Consider the following 15,647-nt stretch of genomic DNA (forward strand, 5'->3'; position numbering starts at 1 on the left):
GCAGAGCTTAGAAGGGAAGGAGCACCGTTTGACTTTTTCAACGCAGAATTGGCTGGAATTGAGATCAGACGCCATGTTGCGTTTGGAGAGCCCCTGATGTACCCAAACAGTGGAAACCCCCCAATTATAACTCCAACCCTAGCCCTAACCCTAACCCTAGCCCTGATGGGAAAATGGAAATGAATACTTTGCACCAAAATAAAGGAAGAGGATGGCAGTCACCGTTCCGATGTAGAAATTTTATTAAAGGATAAAATGCATAGGCTCGGGAGCAATGTACAAGCTGCGAACAACGGCCGTTTCACGCTCCTGCGCTTCAACGGGTCCTGATCAGGTGACAGGCTCATTGATTAGCGCGGCTTTGACCTTTGGTTTCAAGCTTTGGGGTCAGAGGGATTTGACAAGTGTTTTTGGTGAAGCAGGCGTTGAAAAGGGTTTAGACGAGGTGGTAGTCGGGGTGATTGTAGGAGTCCGGTTTCTTTTAACATGTTGGAACAGCAAGGTGGGGTTTTGAATAAAGTCTGTAGTTCGGAGTTTGACATGTCTTTTCCGTTTGGCTTTTTCACTCTCCTTCTTTGGAGCTTTAAGGGTGGAGGAGATTGCGTCTCCCAGTAAATGTAGAGGGGAAGGTCTGCTAGCCAGGGTCGTGGTGGCCACAGGGGTTGGAGTTTTGGATCGGGCGGTCGAAAACTGATCGGGAGGGGATTGGTAAGCGGGTAGTATTAGGAGCGGTGCCGGAATCCTTGATGTGTCCGGTATGCTGTTTAGAGTTTTTTAATGTTTTTTGGCCTTAAAGTCGGTAAAGTCGGTTACTTCCTACCTCTTTTAATTTTTCTTTCCTAACTTTTGGATTTACAACCCTAGCGTGCTCTGATGGTTCATCTGTGCTCCTGAGCAATTTATTAGCCATTAACAACTTTTCATTATCTGTAATGGTGGGATCAAAAAACGATAATCCCACCAACTCTGCATTCAAATACCACAAATGGTTCGAAAATTTGGTCAGGGCTATTTCTGCAATGTTGTTGTCACATTCTTTATAGTCTAACAGACTATGCAAAATACCTAAATCTTAAAATACCTCAATTTGGATTTTTTCAAACTTTGAGCGACGAGCGGCACGGGTTAACGTCGTTTGATCGAGCTCAAATTTTGGCTCTCTCAATATCTGGAAAGGGGAATCGTTTTGTGGGGTCCAGACGAACAAGATTCTGACATTTTTGTCCCCTCCATATGAGATCCGGTCACCCTAGTACATACATTACATTACTGATCCTGACTTATATCCTGTATTATACCCCAGAGCTGCACTCACTATTCTGCTGGAGCAGTCACTGTGTACATACATTACTGATCCTTACATAGGACTGCAGATATTCTGGTGGAGCAGTCTTATGTCCCTACGATCCGCCGGTCCTTACAAATAACATTCCAGGGCTCGGATTCATCTCCTGTTTGTAATTCACCGCGTCACCCACACATTGTGCGTTTCCTATGAAATCCGAGGAATTGTCTGTCCCGGGGCCTAATGAGCCACAGTGATCACATGGGATCCGTTATCAGAACCAACGGAAATGCAAACAATGGGCGACGCCGTCTGTCCAGTATCATGAAAGACAATTCTCCCGAAAAGAAAGCGAATCTCAGACCGTACGGTTACATCACTGCTGGAATTAAAGGGGGTTTCCAATGGCGCCTCAGAAATCGGCAGAGGGCAAAATATACTCTTATTTTATCTGCAGATTTTGGGGGGGTTCTGGTTCTTCCTTAGGAGACTCAGCAATTAAAAAAAAAATTAGTGATCAGCTGCGATCAGTGAAGGAACCTGTTAATAAGCGTTGAGTTTCCCTGCAGTGCCACCACCAGGGGAGATGAGGTATTACACCATCACACTGAGATCAATAATGTAATGCTTGCCTTGGCCGGCTCCTCTAGTGTGGAACATCGGGACTTCTTCCATAATTCATCATCATCCTCATCGTCCCATTACGTGAGCTAAAGGTCATTTATAAATAAGTGCAGGAAAACCGCGCTTAGTGTTTTATAATCTACAGGGACAGGACCTCGCATCCATCATCTCGGAGGTGGCAGCGAATTCGTGAGAAAGTGGAGGCTGGGCCGTTATATGACCGACCTGGGAACCCTGCAGCTACATGACCTGTTCACCCCGTTATCTTAATTTGGGTGCTCCCCCATAATCATTAATGAATTTGTCACAGTCGCCCTGAAGCGGTTTGGCATTGTTGCATCTTTTTCTTGTGTTTCCAATAACTGAAATTCTATAGTAACAAATCTTGTGGGATTTGGTGAATATTTCTTACTCCTTCTGGTCACAATATTATTAAAATGTTTTAATTGGAAATGACCTCCCCCCGCCCCTTTCTATAACATCTGTCTGGTAGTAGTAAAAAATAATGCAAAAGTCGGCTGTGTTACCTGAAGTCACCACTACAGGGAGCTCACTGTATACAACTGTATCCAAATATGTGCAGTGAGCTCCCCCTAGTGGTGACTACAAGCAGCCAGAATTATGTCACTTATCTACAGTATTTTGAAAACCAGGAATTAAATTGGGAATGATTAGAATCCCATGTGCTCAGGGGGAGCTCCCTGTAAACAGATACATGATAAGATCCTGTCTGCAGCCACCACTAGGGGGAGCTCCCTGTATACAGATACATGATAAGATCCTGTCTGCAGCCACCACTAGGGGGAGCTCCCAGTATACAGAGATACATGATAAGATCCTGTCTGCAGTCACCACTAGGGGGAGCTCCCTGTATACAGAATACATAAGATCCTGTCTGCAGCCACCACTAGGGGGAGCTCCCTGTATACAGAGATACATGATAAGATCCTGTCTGCAGCCACCACTAGGGGGAGCTCCCTGTATACAGGATACATGATAAGATCCTGTCTGCAGCCACCACTAGGGGGAGCTCCCTGTATACAGGATACATGATAAGATCCTGTCTGCAGTGACCACTAGGGGGAGCTCCCTGTATACAGAGATACATGATAAGATCCTGTCTGCAGCCACCACTAGGGGGAGCTCCCTGTATACAGAGTTACATGATAAGATCCTGTCTGCAGCCACCACTAGGGGATCTCCCTGTATACAGAGATACATAAGATCCTGTCTGCAGCCACCACTAGGGGGAGCTCCCTGTATACAGAGATACATAAGATCCTGTCTGCAGCCACCACTAGGGGGAGCTCCCTGTATACAGAGATACACAAGATCCTGTCTGCAGCCACCACTAGGGGGAGCTCCCTGTATACAGGATACATGATATGCATTGAGCTCCCCCCTAGTGATGGCTACCAATGTCCAGAATGTATCAATTCTATAAATCATGAACTGATTGGGGCATTGGTCACATGAAGAGAGGGCCCGTGGGGACCAGCTTGAGAAATTGCGTCATGTTTCCGCAATGTCAAGGAACGATCAATATTTGAATCATAAGGGAAACTTTAAGAAATCGGAAAAAAAAAGGGTGAAAACCAGAAGAGTTCATAACCTCGTCATCGGAACTAGAAAAACAAACGTAAGTGAAAAATGTACGCCTTGCAACATTTCAGAGAAAGGTGATCTTGTATGTGTCGGCACGTAGGAACTTTCTACCAGGAGCGTGAACAACTTCTGCTTTGTCGCGGGCCGAGACGTGACGACTGCAGCTCACAACCAGGGGAAAATACGCATTTCACCAAAAATGTAACTTTTGCATAGTTTGCCACAGTTTCCCATTAGGATTTCGAAAGAGCTGGGAAAATCCTATTGGTGATCACCGGGGTTTTCCGAAAATAGATGAATTTATTTTTTTTTGGGGGGGGGGTGGAATTTTGTGTAATTTTAATCTTGATTTCTGACACCTTTCCCAGTAATCTCAGCTGATCTCGCTTTCTTCATCCTGAGAACATGGTCCGACGACGCTCCCTATGTAATTCTATAGAGTTTATCCATCAGGGGCTGAAGAATCTCAGGACGACGTTCTATTTATATAACGTGAGAGGAACGAGACCGCCGCTAATTAAGACGTCTCTCGGGATGATGAAACGTCCACACGGGAGACACTTAGATCAGGACTTTCTCAAGGTAAATGTATACAATAAGTGTCAACACCTTCGGCGGTCACTCGAGGTTTCTCCTTCTATATGAGTGTAGAGCTATAACAGGCCCATCTATGGATTCCCTACGAGACCCTCACATGCTTTAAGGGATCGTCATTCCTATAAAATCTATACCGCCGAAGTGCTGTGGTCTCAAAGGGTTAATGAGGATACAATGGGAGTCCCCAGTGTATGGACCCTGGGTCTAGTTTTGGGCAATTCCAATCACCTGCCATCTGAAAATCAGCTTCTGACTTCAATGGGAGAGTGTAGAGAGCATGCTCTGTGCCCTGTGCAGAGGTCACTGTGCAGGGAGGAGGGAGATGGAGCTGCACTGTTCCAGCCTGATCCTGCATTTCAGTGTTACCTTTTATTGTCATCCCTTTATGGGTCTAATGAATGCAGAATCCAGCATTACTTGGTAGCACTTTCCAACCCTGACGAGAACTTTTACAAGGCCTTTTAGTTAGGCCCAGAAGGTTCAGGCACTCAGTAGGGACAAAAGAGACCTCTGAGTCCCAGGCTTAATGCATCTAGTCGCAGGACTGGGACTTATAGGACCACTAAACAGCCACGGTTGCACCATAAAGCTCAGCTTGGATACAAAGTTAGTACTGTTGAAATCTTGAGAAGTCTCTTTACAGTCGCCCTACAATCAGTTCCAGAATCCTTTTAACATTTTTCCCTATAGCCAGGACAGTTCCCATCCTCCTGGGGCGCTGAGACGAGGAGCAGAGCATTAACATGTGACAGGTAATTATCAGCGAGGTCAGACAACCCTTCGTTCTCCACCCTGGATGAATATCTATCAATTTGCATCACATGTAGGAAACATTTTTACATTTCATGCAAATCCCAAGATGTAAACGGCAGAAACAACGTGTTTGGACTCCTGAGATGAGGATACATACTGTATATTTACTCCACGGCGTCACCACCAATGTGTACGTAGGGGGAGTATAGGTTTAATACAAGAAGTACAGACCACGTACACACAGATGGAGAGGGAAAGCTGACAAGCGGATTCATTTTTCTATGTAACTATTTTATTACATTAATAACCATAACCCCAGGTCTAACCCTAATCACAGCACTAACCCTAACCATACCGTTAACCCTAGAACTAACCATACCTTTAACCCTAATCACAGCACTAACCATACCTTTAACCCTAGCACTAACCCTAACCATACCGTTAACCCTAGCACTAACCCTAACCATACCTTTAACCCTAGCACTAACCCTTAACACTAACCATAGCACCAACCCTAACACTAGGTCTAACCTTAACCTCCAGGTCTAACCCTAATCACAGCACTAACCCTAACCATACTTTTAACCGTATAAATAACCCTATTCATAGCACTAACACTAGCTCTAACCCTAACCCCAGGTCTAACCCTAATCACAACACTAACCCCAACCCCAGGTCTAACCCTAATCATAGCTCTAACCCTAGCACTAACCCTATTCATAGCTCTAACCTTAATCACCTTTATCACCCATCCCTTGAAGATTGTGAGCCCTCGCGGGCAGGGTCCTCTCTCCTCCTGTACCAGTTATGACTTGTATTGTTTAAGATTATTGTACTTGTTTTTATGTATACCCCCCTCACATGTAAAGCGCCATGGAATAAATGGCGCTATAACAATAAATAATAATAATAATAATAATAATCATACCTCTAACTCTAATCATAGCTCTAACACTAACCCTAAACATAGCTCTAACCCTAGCACTAACCATAACCATAGCTCTAACCCTAATAAGAGCTCTAATCCACCCCTAATAATAGCTCTAACCATAGCTCTAACTCTAACCTTAATCATAGGTCTAACCCTAGCACTAACCCTAATCATAGCTCTAACCCTAGCACTAACCCTAATCATAGCTCTAACACTAACCCTATTCACAGCTCTCACCCTAGCACTAACCCCAACCATAGCTCTAACTCTAACCTTAATCATAGCTGTAACCCTAGCACTAACCCCAACCGTAGCTCTACCCTAGCACTAACTCTAATCATAGCTCTAACCTTAGCACTAACCCTATTCATGGCTCTAACCCTAGCACTAACCCTAATCATAGCTCTAACCTTAGCACTAACCCTAGCTCTGTCTCCAACCGTAGCTCTAACTTTAGCAATAAGCCTAACCATGGCTCTAAGCCTGAACCTAACCATAATCATAGCTCTAACACTAGAAATAAGCCTAGTCATAGCTCTAATCTTAACCACAGCTCTAACACTAACCCTAACCATAGCTTTAACCTTAGCAATAACCCTAACAATGGTTCTAACCCCGACACTAACCCTAACCATACCTTTAACCCTAGCACTAACCCTAACCATGATTATAGAGCAATCACACCTGTTTTATAATTACTTGCACAAAACTAAAGTAACCAAGTGCAATGACGCTCACCACCACCGGGGGCAAATTTAGAACAAAAGACACCACAGTGCAATAGTCCTAATGGCCACCGGGGCAAAAATCAAACCTTGGCACACAGCCAAAGGAAAAAAAGGTTACTTGTGCTTTATCTCTATCATATCCAACCTGGATCATGACACATACCTTTAACCCTAGCACTAACCCTAACCATGGTTCTAACCCTGACACTAACCCTAACCATACCTTTAAAGTTAGCACTACCCCTAGCCATAGCTCTAATCCTATCACTAAACCTAACCATAGCTCTAACTTTATCAATAACCCTAACCATGGCTCTAACCTTAACCATAGCCCTAATCCTGGCTCTGTTCCCAACTATGGCTCCAACCTTAGCAGTAATCCTAATAATAGATATAATCCTAGTTGAGGTTTAGAAAAAGTGTGTAAAAACATAATTTTATTTATTTTTATTTGTTTTACAGGGAACCTCCAGTGGGTCCTGGTATCTCCTTTCATAAAGTTGCAAGTGTAAGGAGAGGTCGGAAGCATGGGAAGAGCACGGTGCAGGGCATGTGATTCATTACTGTGTTGCTCAGCGTCTGCCTATACAGGGCACAACAGTTGAGATGTGGTTGTCATCAGCTGCTGCGCTCTGCATAGGAAGAGACAGATAATACGGCTACTTTATTATACCAAACGCTTTTCATCTCAGTTATTGCCTATGCAGAGCGCGGAAGCTGATCATAAACTAATCTGAATAGAGAATCATATTGACAGACTATTGTACAATTTTCCATGGGTATGGTGCCCTTTAAGACTGGCAGACATCTTGCCCGCTGTCACTGTACACAGTAGATATATCTGCGATCATCTAACTAGCGATATCAAAAATACAAGAGGATTCAGTAATCATTCTGCTGGCGATATGACCACCCTAAACTGCTACTATGCAATGCCAGGTTGATGCCCACAGGGTGCAAGTGCCATCTGCTCAGTGTCAGTAGGACGCCGTGAAAGCTGGCAGGGCATGCGGCACAGATGAGCTTTTCTGCTGAGGGGCCCGGAATGTGCCAGGTTCTTTATCTTTTTATCTGAGGGGCCTAGAATGTGCCAGGTTCTTTATCTTTTTATCTGAGGGGCCTAGAATGTGCCAGGTTCTTTATCTTTTTATCTGAGGGGCCCAGAATGTTCCAGGTTCTTTATCTTTTTATCTGAGGGGCCCAGAATGTTCCAGGTTCTTTATCTTTTTATCTGAGGGGCCCAGAATGTGCCAGGTTCTTTATCTTTTTATCTGAGGGGCCTAGAATGTGCCAGGTTCTTTATCTTTTTATCTGAGGGGCCTAGAATGTGCCAGGTTCTTTATCTCTTTAGCTGAGGGGCCTAGAATGTGCCAGGTTCTTTATCTTTTTATCTGAGGGGCCTAGAATTTGCCAGGTTCTTTATCTTTTTATCTGAGGGGCCCAGAATGTGCCAGGTTCTTTATCTTTTTATCTCAGGGGCCCAGAATGTGCCAGGTTCTTTATCTTTTTATCTAAGGGGCCTAGAATGTGCCAGGTTCTTTATCTCTTTATCTGAGGTGCCCAGAATGTGCCAGGTTCTTTATCTCTTTATCTGAGGGCACCAGAATGTGCCAGGTTCTTTATCTTTTTTTCTGAGGGGCCCAGAATGTGCCAGGTTCTTTATCTCTTTATCTGAGGGCACCAGAATGTGCCAGGTTCTTTATCTTTTTATCTGAGGGCCCAGAATGTGCCAGGTTCTTTATCTTTTTAACTGAGGGGCCCAGAATGTGCCAGGTTCTTTATCTCTTTATCTGAGGGGCTTAGAATGTGCCAGGTTCTTTATCTCTTTATCTGAGGGGCTTAGAATGTGCCAGGTTCTTTATCTCTTTATCTGAGGGCACCAGAATGTGCCAGGTTCTTTATCTTTTTATCTGAGGGCCCAGAATGTGCCAGGTTCTTTATCTTTTTATCTGAGGGGCCTAGAATGTGCCAGGTTCTTTATCTTTTTAACTGAGGGGCCCAGAATGTGCCAGGTTCTTTATCTCTTTATCTGAGGGGCTTAGAATGTGCCAGGTTCTTTATCTCTTTATCTGAGGGGCCCAGAATGTGCCAGGTTCTTTATCTCTTTATCTGAGGGGCTTAGAATGTGCCAGGTTCTTTATCTCTTTATCTGAGGGCACCAGAATGTGCCAGGTTCTTTATCTTTTTTTCTGAGGGGTCCAGAATGTGTCAGGTTCTTTATCTCTTTATCTGAGGGGCTTAGAATGTGCCAGGTTCTTTATCTCTTTATCTGAGGGCACCAGAATGTGTCAAGTTCTTTATCTTTTTTTCTGAGGGGCCCAGAATGTGCCAGGTTCTTTATCTTTTTTTTTGAGGGGTCCAGAATGTGTCAGGTTCTTTATCTCTTTATCTGAGGGGCTTAGAATGTGTCAGGTTCTTTATCTTTTTTTCTGAGGGGCCCAGAATGTGCCAGGTTCTTTATCTTTTTTTTTGAGGGGTCCAGAATGTGTCAGGTTCTTTATCTCTTTATCTGAGGGGCTTAGAATGTGCCAGGTTCTTTATCTTTTTTCTGAGGGGCCCAGAATGTGCCAGGTTCTTTCTTTTTTTTTTCTGAGGGGTCCTGAATGTGCCAGGTTCTTTATCTTTTTTTGCAACCTCCACCCTAACAATATTTTCATCTGAAAATCTGCCGCCCTTTCATTCCACATTTTTCTGATTCATGTTTACGTTTTTCCGGACAACGTTCGCATCCGATCGGGTTCAGAGACGACAGAATGTTAATTAAAACAAGGCGGAGTGAACTCGGCCTCTTTTTTGCGTTGTAATTGCTGCGGCCAGTTCATCTTTGTCACGTAGAGCCCAATAGTCTTGTCAATGATGCATCCTGAAATACTCTGTGCTGCTGTGGGAATCTGGTTTCTTTCACTATCTAGCCATGCTTTCTTTTTTTTCTTGATTCACAATCCTCACGAATATTATCACATGAGGGGAAAGATCGCTGCCACCCTCCAATACCAGCACCTTCCCCATCTGAAATACTCTGTGCTGCTGAAAGACCCTGCATCTCCTACGTGCCGCTATACACTTTCGTACATAATGGTTTTGCCCTGGTGACGTGCAGCTCTGTCCCTAACAAACCTCGCATGATTAGACAGGACACCCCTCCTTCACATGATTCCGCCTTAAATACTCTGTGCTGCTGTGGAAAGCCACACCCTTTTCATAACTACACCATGATTGTAAAATAAATTTTTGTCTCCGTTAATAAAGCTGAATAAATAACATCTACTATTTACGAGTGACGATGGAGGCCGAGTGATTAATGGTGCACTGTCCCTTTAAATGACAAACGTGTTAATAATTACGAGCCATTAGAAGGCAGCGAGGTGTCAGTTCTGGCGATAATGAAGACAAACGACTACCTAGCTTCAGACCAGATGGTGCACCTAAGTCTCCCTTCCATTTGGTGTGCGGTTGACTCTATTGTTCTCCATTATCAGCCACCCCCATGCAGAGGCGTAAACGCGCGCTTTGGATTTTGTCTGCCCATTTGGTTCTAGGGTCAACAAACGTAAAATCCAGCAACTTCGTAATATATTCATTATCTTTTACGTTTTTTCAGTTACTTCTGCTAGATGGAAACCATCAGCAAGTTGCTGGTGACTGATCTACTGTTCTTTTTGGGTTTCTCTGAATATATATTGTTGTCCTGGGAACGGCAGGTCCGGATCTAGTACAAAGTAAAGTAACGGGATGATAGATATAAAATAATCCAGTAACAGCAACTTGCTGATGGTTTCCAGGTAGAAAGAGTGGATTAATTGAAACGTTCACTTGCCCTAATGCATTTCTATTAGTGAAGCACACCTACCGTTTTTGGGTATACAGCCCCTCTGCTATCCTATGTGTTTCCATTGTGGCAGACTACAAACAAGCCCTGGGTGTAGTATGATCCCGCCTTCATGACTTAAAGAAGATCAGACGACGAAACGTAACACATGACCGCAGTATCTGACTACACAGGGTTTGTTTGTAGTCTGTAACCATGGAAACCCATGGGCGTGCATTGGAGCTGTATACACGAAAAAAAATTGAATTTTTTTACAGGATTGTTAATTTTGAGACACCTCAGTAACACCATAAAGCCTCTGTATGTCTGTGCCCCCAGGGGTGGGATGAAGACTTCTTAATATGGGAGGTATTTTACTACGAGGACACCACCCCTGTGTGACCCTGTGGACTGGAGCATTGTATATGTTCTTCATGTGCGTGTCAGACGGTGTAAAGATACAGACGAGGGGGAATTACACACGCATCCTGGATCTTATACTTGGATTGCGCTCCGGGAGATGGAGCCCAGATTGGGACATTTAAAGGAACGGCAGCCAAATTAACCATAGTAAAGAGCCAAATCGCGCTGGGAGGAATATCAGGATGGGGAGAGGGGAGGATGCCGGTAATATGAAAGGATAATTTAAAATGGAGAGAAAATTATGGATAGAAAAAGTCACAACACCCCCTTCTTGGTTAATAATGCACCAAGGGTTGGTGTCAGTAGTAGTCCAATTTAGGAACATATCAGGTCCTAGTGCGCTTACCCCAAACAGATCCGGGTAAACCTGTTCTATGCTGTAATGCAGGCGTTGGGGTAGAAAAGGAGCTGAATCTAACTATAGGACCTGAATACTAAACCCCATCCCCTTTAGAAGTAATAAAAGCAAAGTAACCTTCAGGCCCGATCCCTGGTAAATGCCCTTAACATTTAAAGGGAATCCACCACTTGTCATGAATATGTAATTTTTTTCTCCTGGTGTAAATGCCGCTGTTCTCCTGATTCCGGCAATGTTTTTCTTTTGTTCCTGTGACTTTCCGTTCCTGAGATATGGCCTCTTCTTTCCTGTCTATAAATTTAGCCTTTTTAAGTCAACTAGGTGTGGTCATCAAAGAAAACGCCCATAAAAAAAATGAGGCTCACACCCACTTGGCTAAAAAAAGACAAGATTTATATGCAGGAAAGAAGAGGTGATATCTCAGGAACGGAGAGGCGCAGGAACACAAGAAAAACATCGCCGGATTCAGGAGAACGGCGGCATTTACACCAGGGGAGAAAAAAATTACATATTTATTGCAAATGAACACTGAAAGTCCATCCGTGCCATGCCTAATACAGGCTGGTTAAGTGGTATTCCACCTTGGTACCATGTAGAGAGGGGGATGGTAGTAACTACATCTGGTATATCGAAAAGGTTAGGGGCAAAACTCAGCTGGGACCCCATTCTCAAAGGCCCCCTAACTCGAAACCACTGACAAATTATTGGAATCCATTGAAAGCTACTTGCTGATGGTTTCCAGGCTGAAATAATCAGCTTTTCATTAACTCATTACCTCTATGTATGATTAAATGTTGAATTTAAATTGTGTTCTTGTCTAGCGGGGAGTGATCTGCTCATTCCACCATTATGTGACATCTATACGGGCTGCGGACGGCCTGAGTCACAGGGATGGGAACGTGCTTTGAACATCACAAAACTATAGAAAAGAAAATAACGATGGTGTATGGGATAATGGGGGGAGGCAGGAGCGGCACATGTCTGCAGGCCTGAGCTGTCAGGGGCCTTCCTCTTGGGGTCAGCCCACGCTGGGGTCCCATCATTAGCTCAGAGGTGCAATGTACTCTGTGTCTGTTTGGGGGAAATGATTCATTCCCTGTGTACGGTCGACCCGCTGACTCACAATGAGAAGCAGAAGGGAATCTCACATTAAACTGACAAAGCTCAGACACAAATCTCCTTCCCATTTTCCAAAGGAATCAGCAAAGGAAAGAGAAACAAATATTATGTGTGTAATATGTCAACTACAATAATATAACCCTCATGTACTCATCTGTGGTGCACGACTGACCCCTCCTAAAGCTCCAGGCACTACCAAATAAAGTACGTTTGACAGATTTGATTTATTGCCACATAAACAAGAATATAACTACTATAATACTGCCCCTATGTACAAGAATATAACCACTATAATACTGCCCCTATGTACAAGAATATAACTACTATAATACTGCCCCCTATGTACAAGAATATAACTACTATAATACTGCTCCAATGTACAAGAATATAACTACTATAATACTGCCCCTATGTACAAGAATATAACTACTATAATACTGCCCCCTATGTACAAGAATATAACTACTATAATACTGCGCCTATGTACAAGAAAATAACTACTATAATACTGCGCCTATGTACAAGAAAATACTATAATACTGCTCCTATGTGCAGGAATATAACTACTATAATACTGCTCCCTATGTACAAGAATATAACTACTATAATACTGCCCATATGTACAAGAATATTACTACTATAATACTGCTCCTATGTACAAGAATATAACTACTATAATACTGCTCCTATGTGCAGGAATATAACTACTATAATACTGCTCCTATGTACAAGTATATAACTACTATAATACTGCCTCCTATGTACAGGAATATAACTACTAAAATACTGCTCCTGTGTACAAGAATATAACTACTATAATACTGCCCCCTATGTACAAGAATATAATTACTATAATACTGCCCCCTATGTACAAGAATATAACTACTATAATACTGCCCCCTATGTACAAGAATATAACTACTATAATACTGCCCCCAATGTACAAGACTATAACTACTATAATACTGCCCCTATGTACAAGAATATAACTACTATAACACTGTCCCCTATGTACAAGACTATAACTACTAGAATACTGCTCCCTATGTACAAGAATATAACTACTATAATACTGCCCCTATGTACAAGAATATAACTACTATAATACTGCCCCCTATGTACAAGAATATAACTACTATAATACTTCCCCTGTGTACAAGGATATAACTACTATAATACTGCTCCTATGTACAAGAATATAACTACTATAATACTGCTCCTATATACAAGAATATAACTACTATAATACTGCTCCCTATGTACAAGAATATAACTACTATAATACTGCTCCTATGTACAAGAATATAATTACTATAATACTGCCCCTATGTACAAGAATATAACTACTATAATACTGCTCCCTATGTACAAGAATATAACTACTATAATACTGCCCCTATGTACAAGAATATAACTACTATAATACTGCCCCCTATGTACAAGAATATAACTACTATAATACTGCCCCTATGTACAAGAATATAACTACTATAATACTGCTCCCTATGTACAAGAATATAACTACTATAATACTGCTCCCTATGTACAAGAATATAACTACTATAATACTGCCCCTATGTACAAGAATATAACTACTATAATACTGCTCCCTATGTACAAGAATATAACTACTATAATACTGCCCCTGTGTACAAGGATATAACTACTATAATACTGCTCCTATATACAAGAATATAACTACTATAATACTGCCCCCTATGTACAAGAATATAACTACTATAATACTGCCCCTATGTACAAGAATAGAACTACTATAATACTGCTCCTATATCTAATATATAAAGCTCAAAGTGTGTATGTATGTATGTATGTGTGTGTGTGTGTGTGTGTGTGTGCGTATGTGTATGTATGTGTGTATGTCCAGGAATGGCATCCGCACCGTCGCAGCTACAGCCACAAAATTTGGCACAGTCACACGTCTGGACCCCGAGAGCGTCCTAAGCTATGTTGTGAGGCGGAATTTTTACCCCGCGTGTTCCAATTCACCAAACAATTTTTCCCGATCTACATAATGGGGAAACAGTGTATGCGTATCAAGCCCCGCCTCTCATAATGTCACAACGGTTGCCGTGGCGACACTGATGTCAACATAGGTTGCAAGCCCACCACTGCTCATTATGATGTCATAATGGTTGACTATGGGATGGAGAATATGTATGACGGGTATATGGGCACGGGACTATGGGATGGAGGATGTGTGACGGGTATATGGGCATTGGACTATGAGATGAAGGATGTGTGATGGGTATATGGGCACGGGACTATGGGATGGAGGATAATACTGCTCCTATGTACAAGAATATAACTACTATAATACTGCCCCCTATGTACAAGAATATAACTACTATAATACTGCTCCTATGTACAGGAATATAACTGCTATAATACTGTCCCCTGTGTACAAGAATATAACTACAATAATATTGCCCCCTATGTACAAGAATATAACTACTATAATACTGCTGCTATGTACAGGAATATAACTGCTATAATACTGCCCCTATATACAAGAATATAACTACTATAATACTGTCCCCTGTGTACAAGAATATAACTACAATAATACTGCCACTATGTACAAGAATATAACTACTATAATACTGCTCCTATGTACAAGAATATAACTACTATAATACTGCCCCCTATGTACAAGAATATAACTACTATAATACTGCTCCTATGTACAAGAATATAACTACTATAATACTGCCCCTATATACAAGAATATAACTACTATAATGCCCCTATGTACAAGAATATAACTACTATAATACTGCCCCCTATGTACAGACTATAGAATATATTAGAAAATAGAGTAAAATCCAGGACAATTAATGGTGCTGAGAACGTTTCATGAAGTTAAGGAGCAGCAGTAAAATGTATGGGAAACAGAAATCCAGAATACAGGTGCAGCATATGAGGAAACTTGGAGACATTAGTGAGATCATATGAAAAGTGAGTACAATAACTGTAAACCAGTGGGAATAGAGAAGTCTTGGGTGGGGATAGAGATAACAGCGCCGCATGTCTCAGTCTTATGTAATTTGGGGTGTGAGAGGATACGGGGGTTATCACTAGTCAGTTTTGGTTTCTGAGTGCAGTTATTCTTTCTTCGGCCTCTTCATCACTGCTTTTCCTCGATTCTTTCTTGCCAGATACTTTCAGAATAAATCCCGCTGCTGATGACTGATTTCACTTTGATCTTCTGTTCAATGCAAAAGTGAAGACGGGAATAAACAGAACGCAGCAGCTACACAATGTTCACGTTGGTCCCGAGCCATCATTGTGGGGAGCTGGAGCGCTGCTCCGGTGCTGTTAATGCTGCGCGACGGCTGATTCACAAGTATTCAGGCCTCCACCCTGTCTGCTGGTCTGTGACTGCCATAAGTGACAGC

The 15,647-nt window shown here is 42.5% G+C and overlaps 1 protein-coding gene across 1 annotated transcript in view; it reads right to left on the reverse strand.

Annotated features, from left to right (window-relative positions):
* Positions 1-15,647, reverse strand: part of SYN3 (synapsin III) — a 247,764-nt gene that overhangs the window by 47,513 nt on the left and 184,604 nt on the right. The gene's annotated exons all lie outside the window — the stretch shown is intronic.

Source organism: Dendrobates tinctorius, unplaced genomic scaffold (genome assembly GCF_039654945.1).
Source record: "Dendrobates tinctorius isolate UK_male_01 unplaced genomic scaffold, ASM3965494v1 ptg000020l, whole genome shotgun sequence".
Taxonomy (NCBI): domain Eukaryota; kingdom Metazoa; phylum Chordata; class Amphibia; order Anura; family Dendrobatidae; genus Dendrobates; species Dendrobates tinctorius.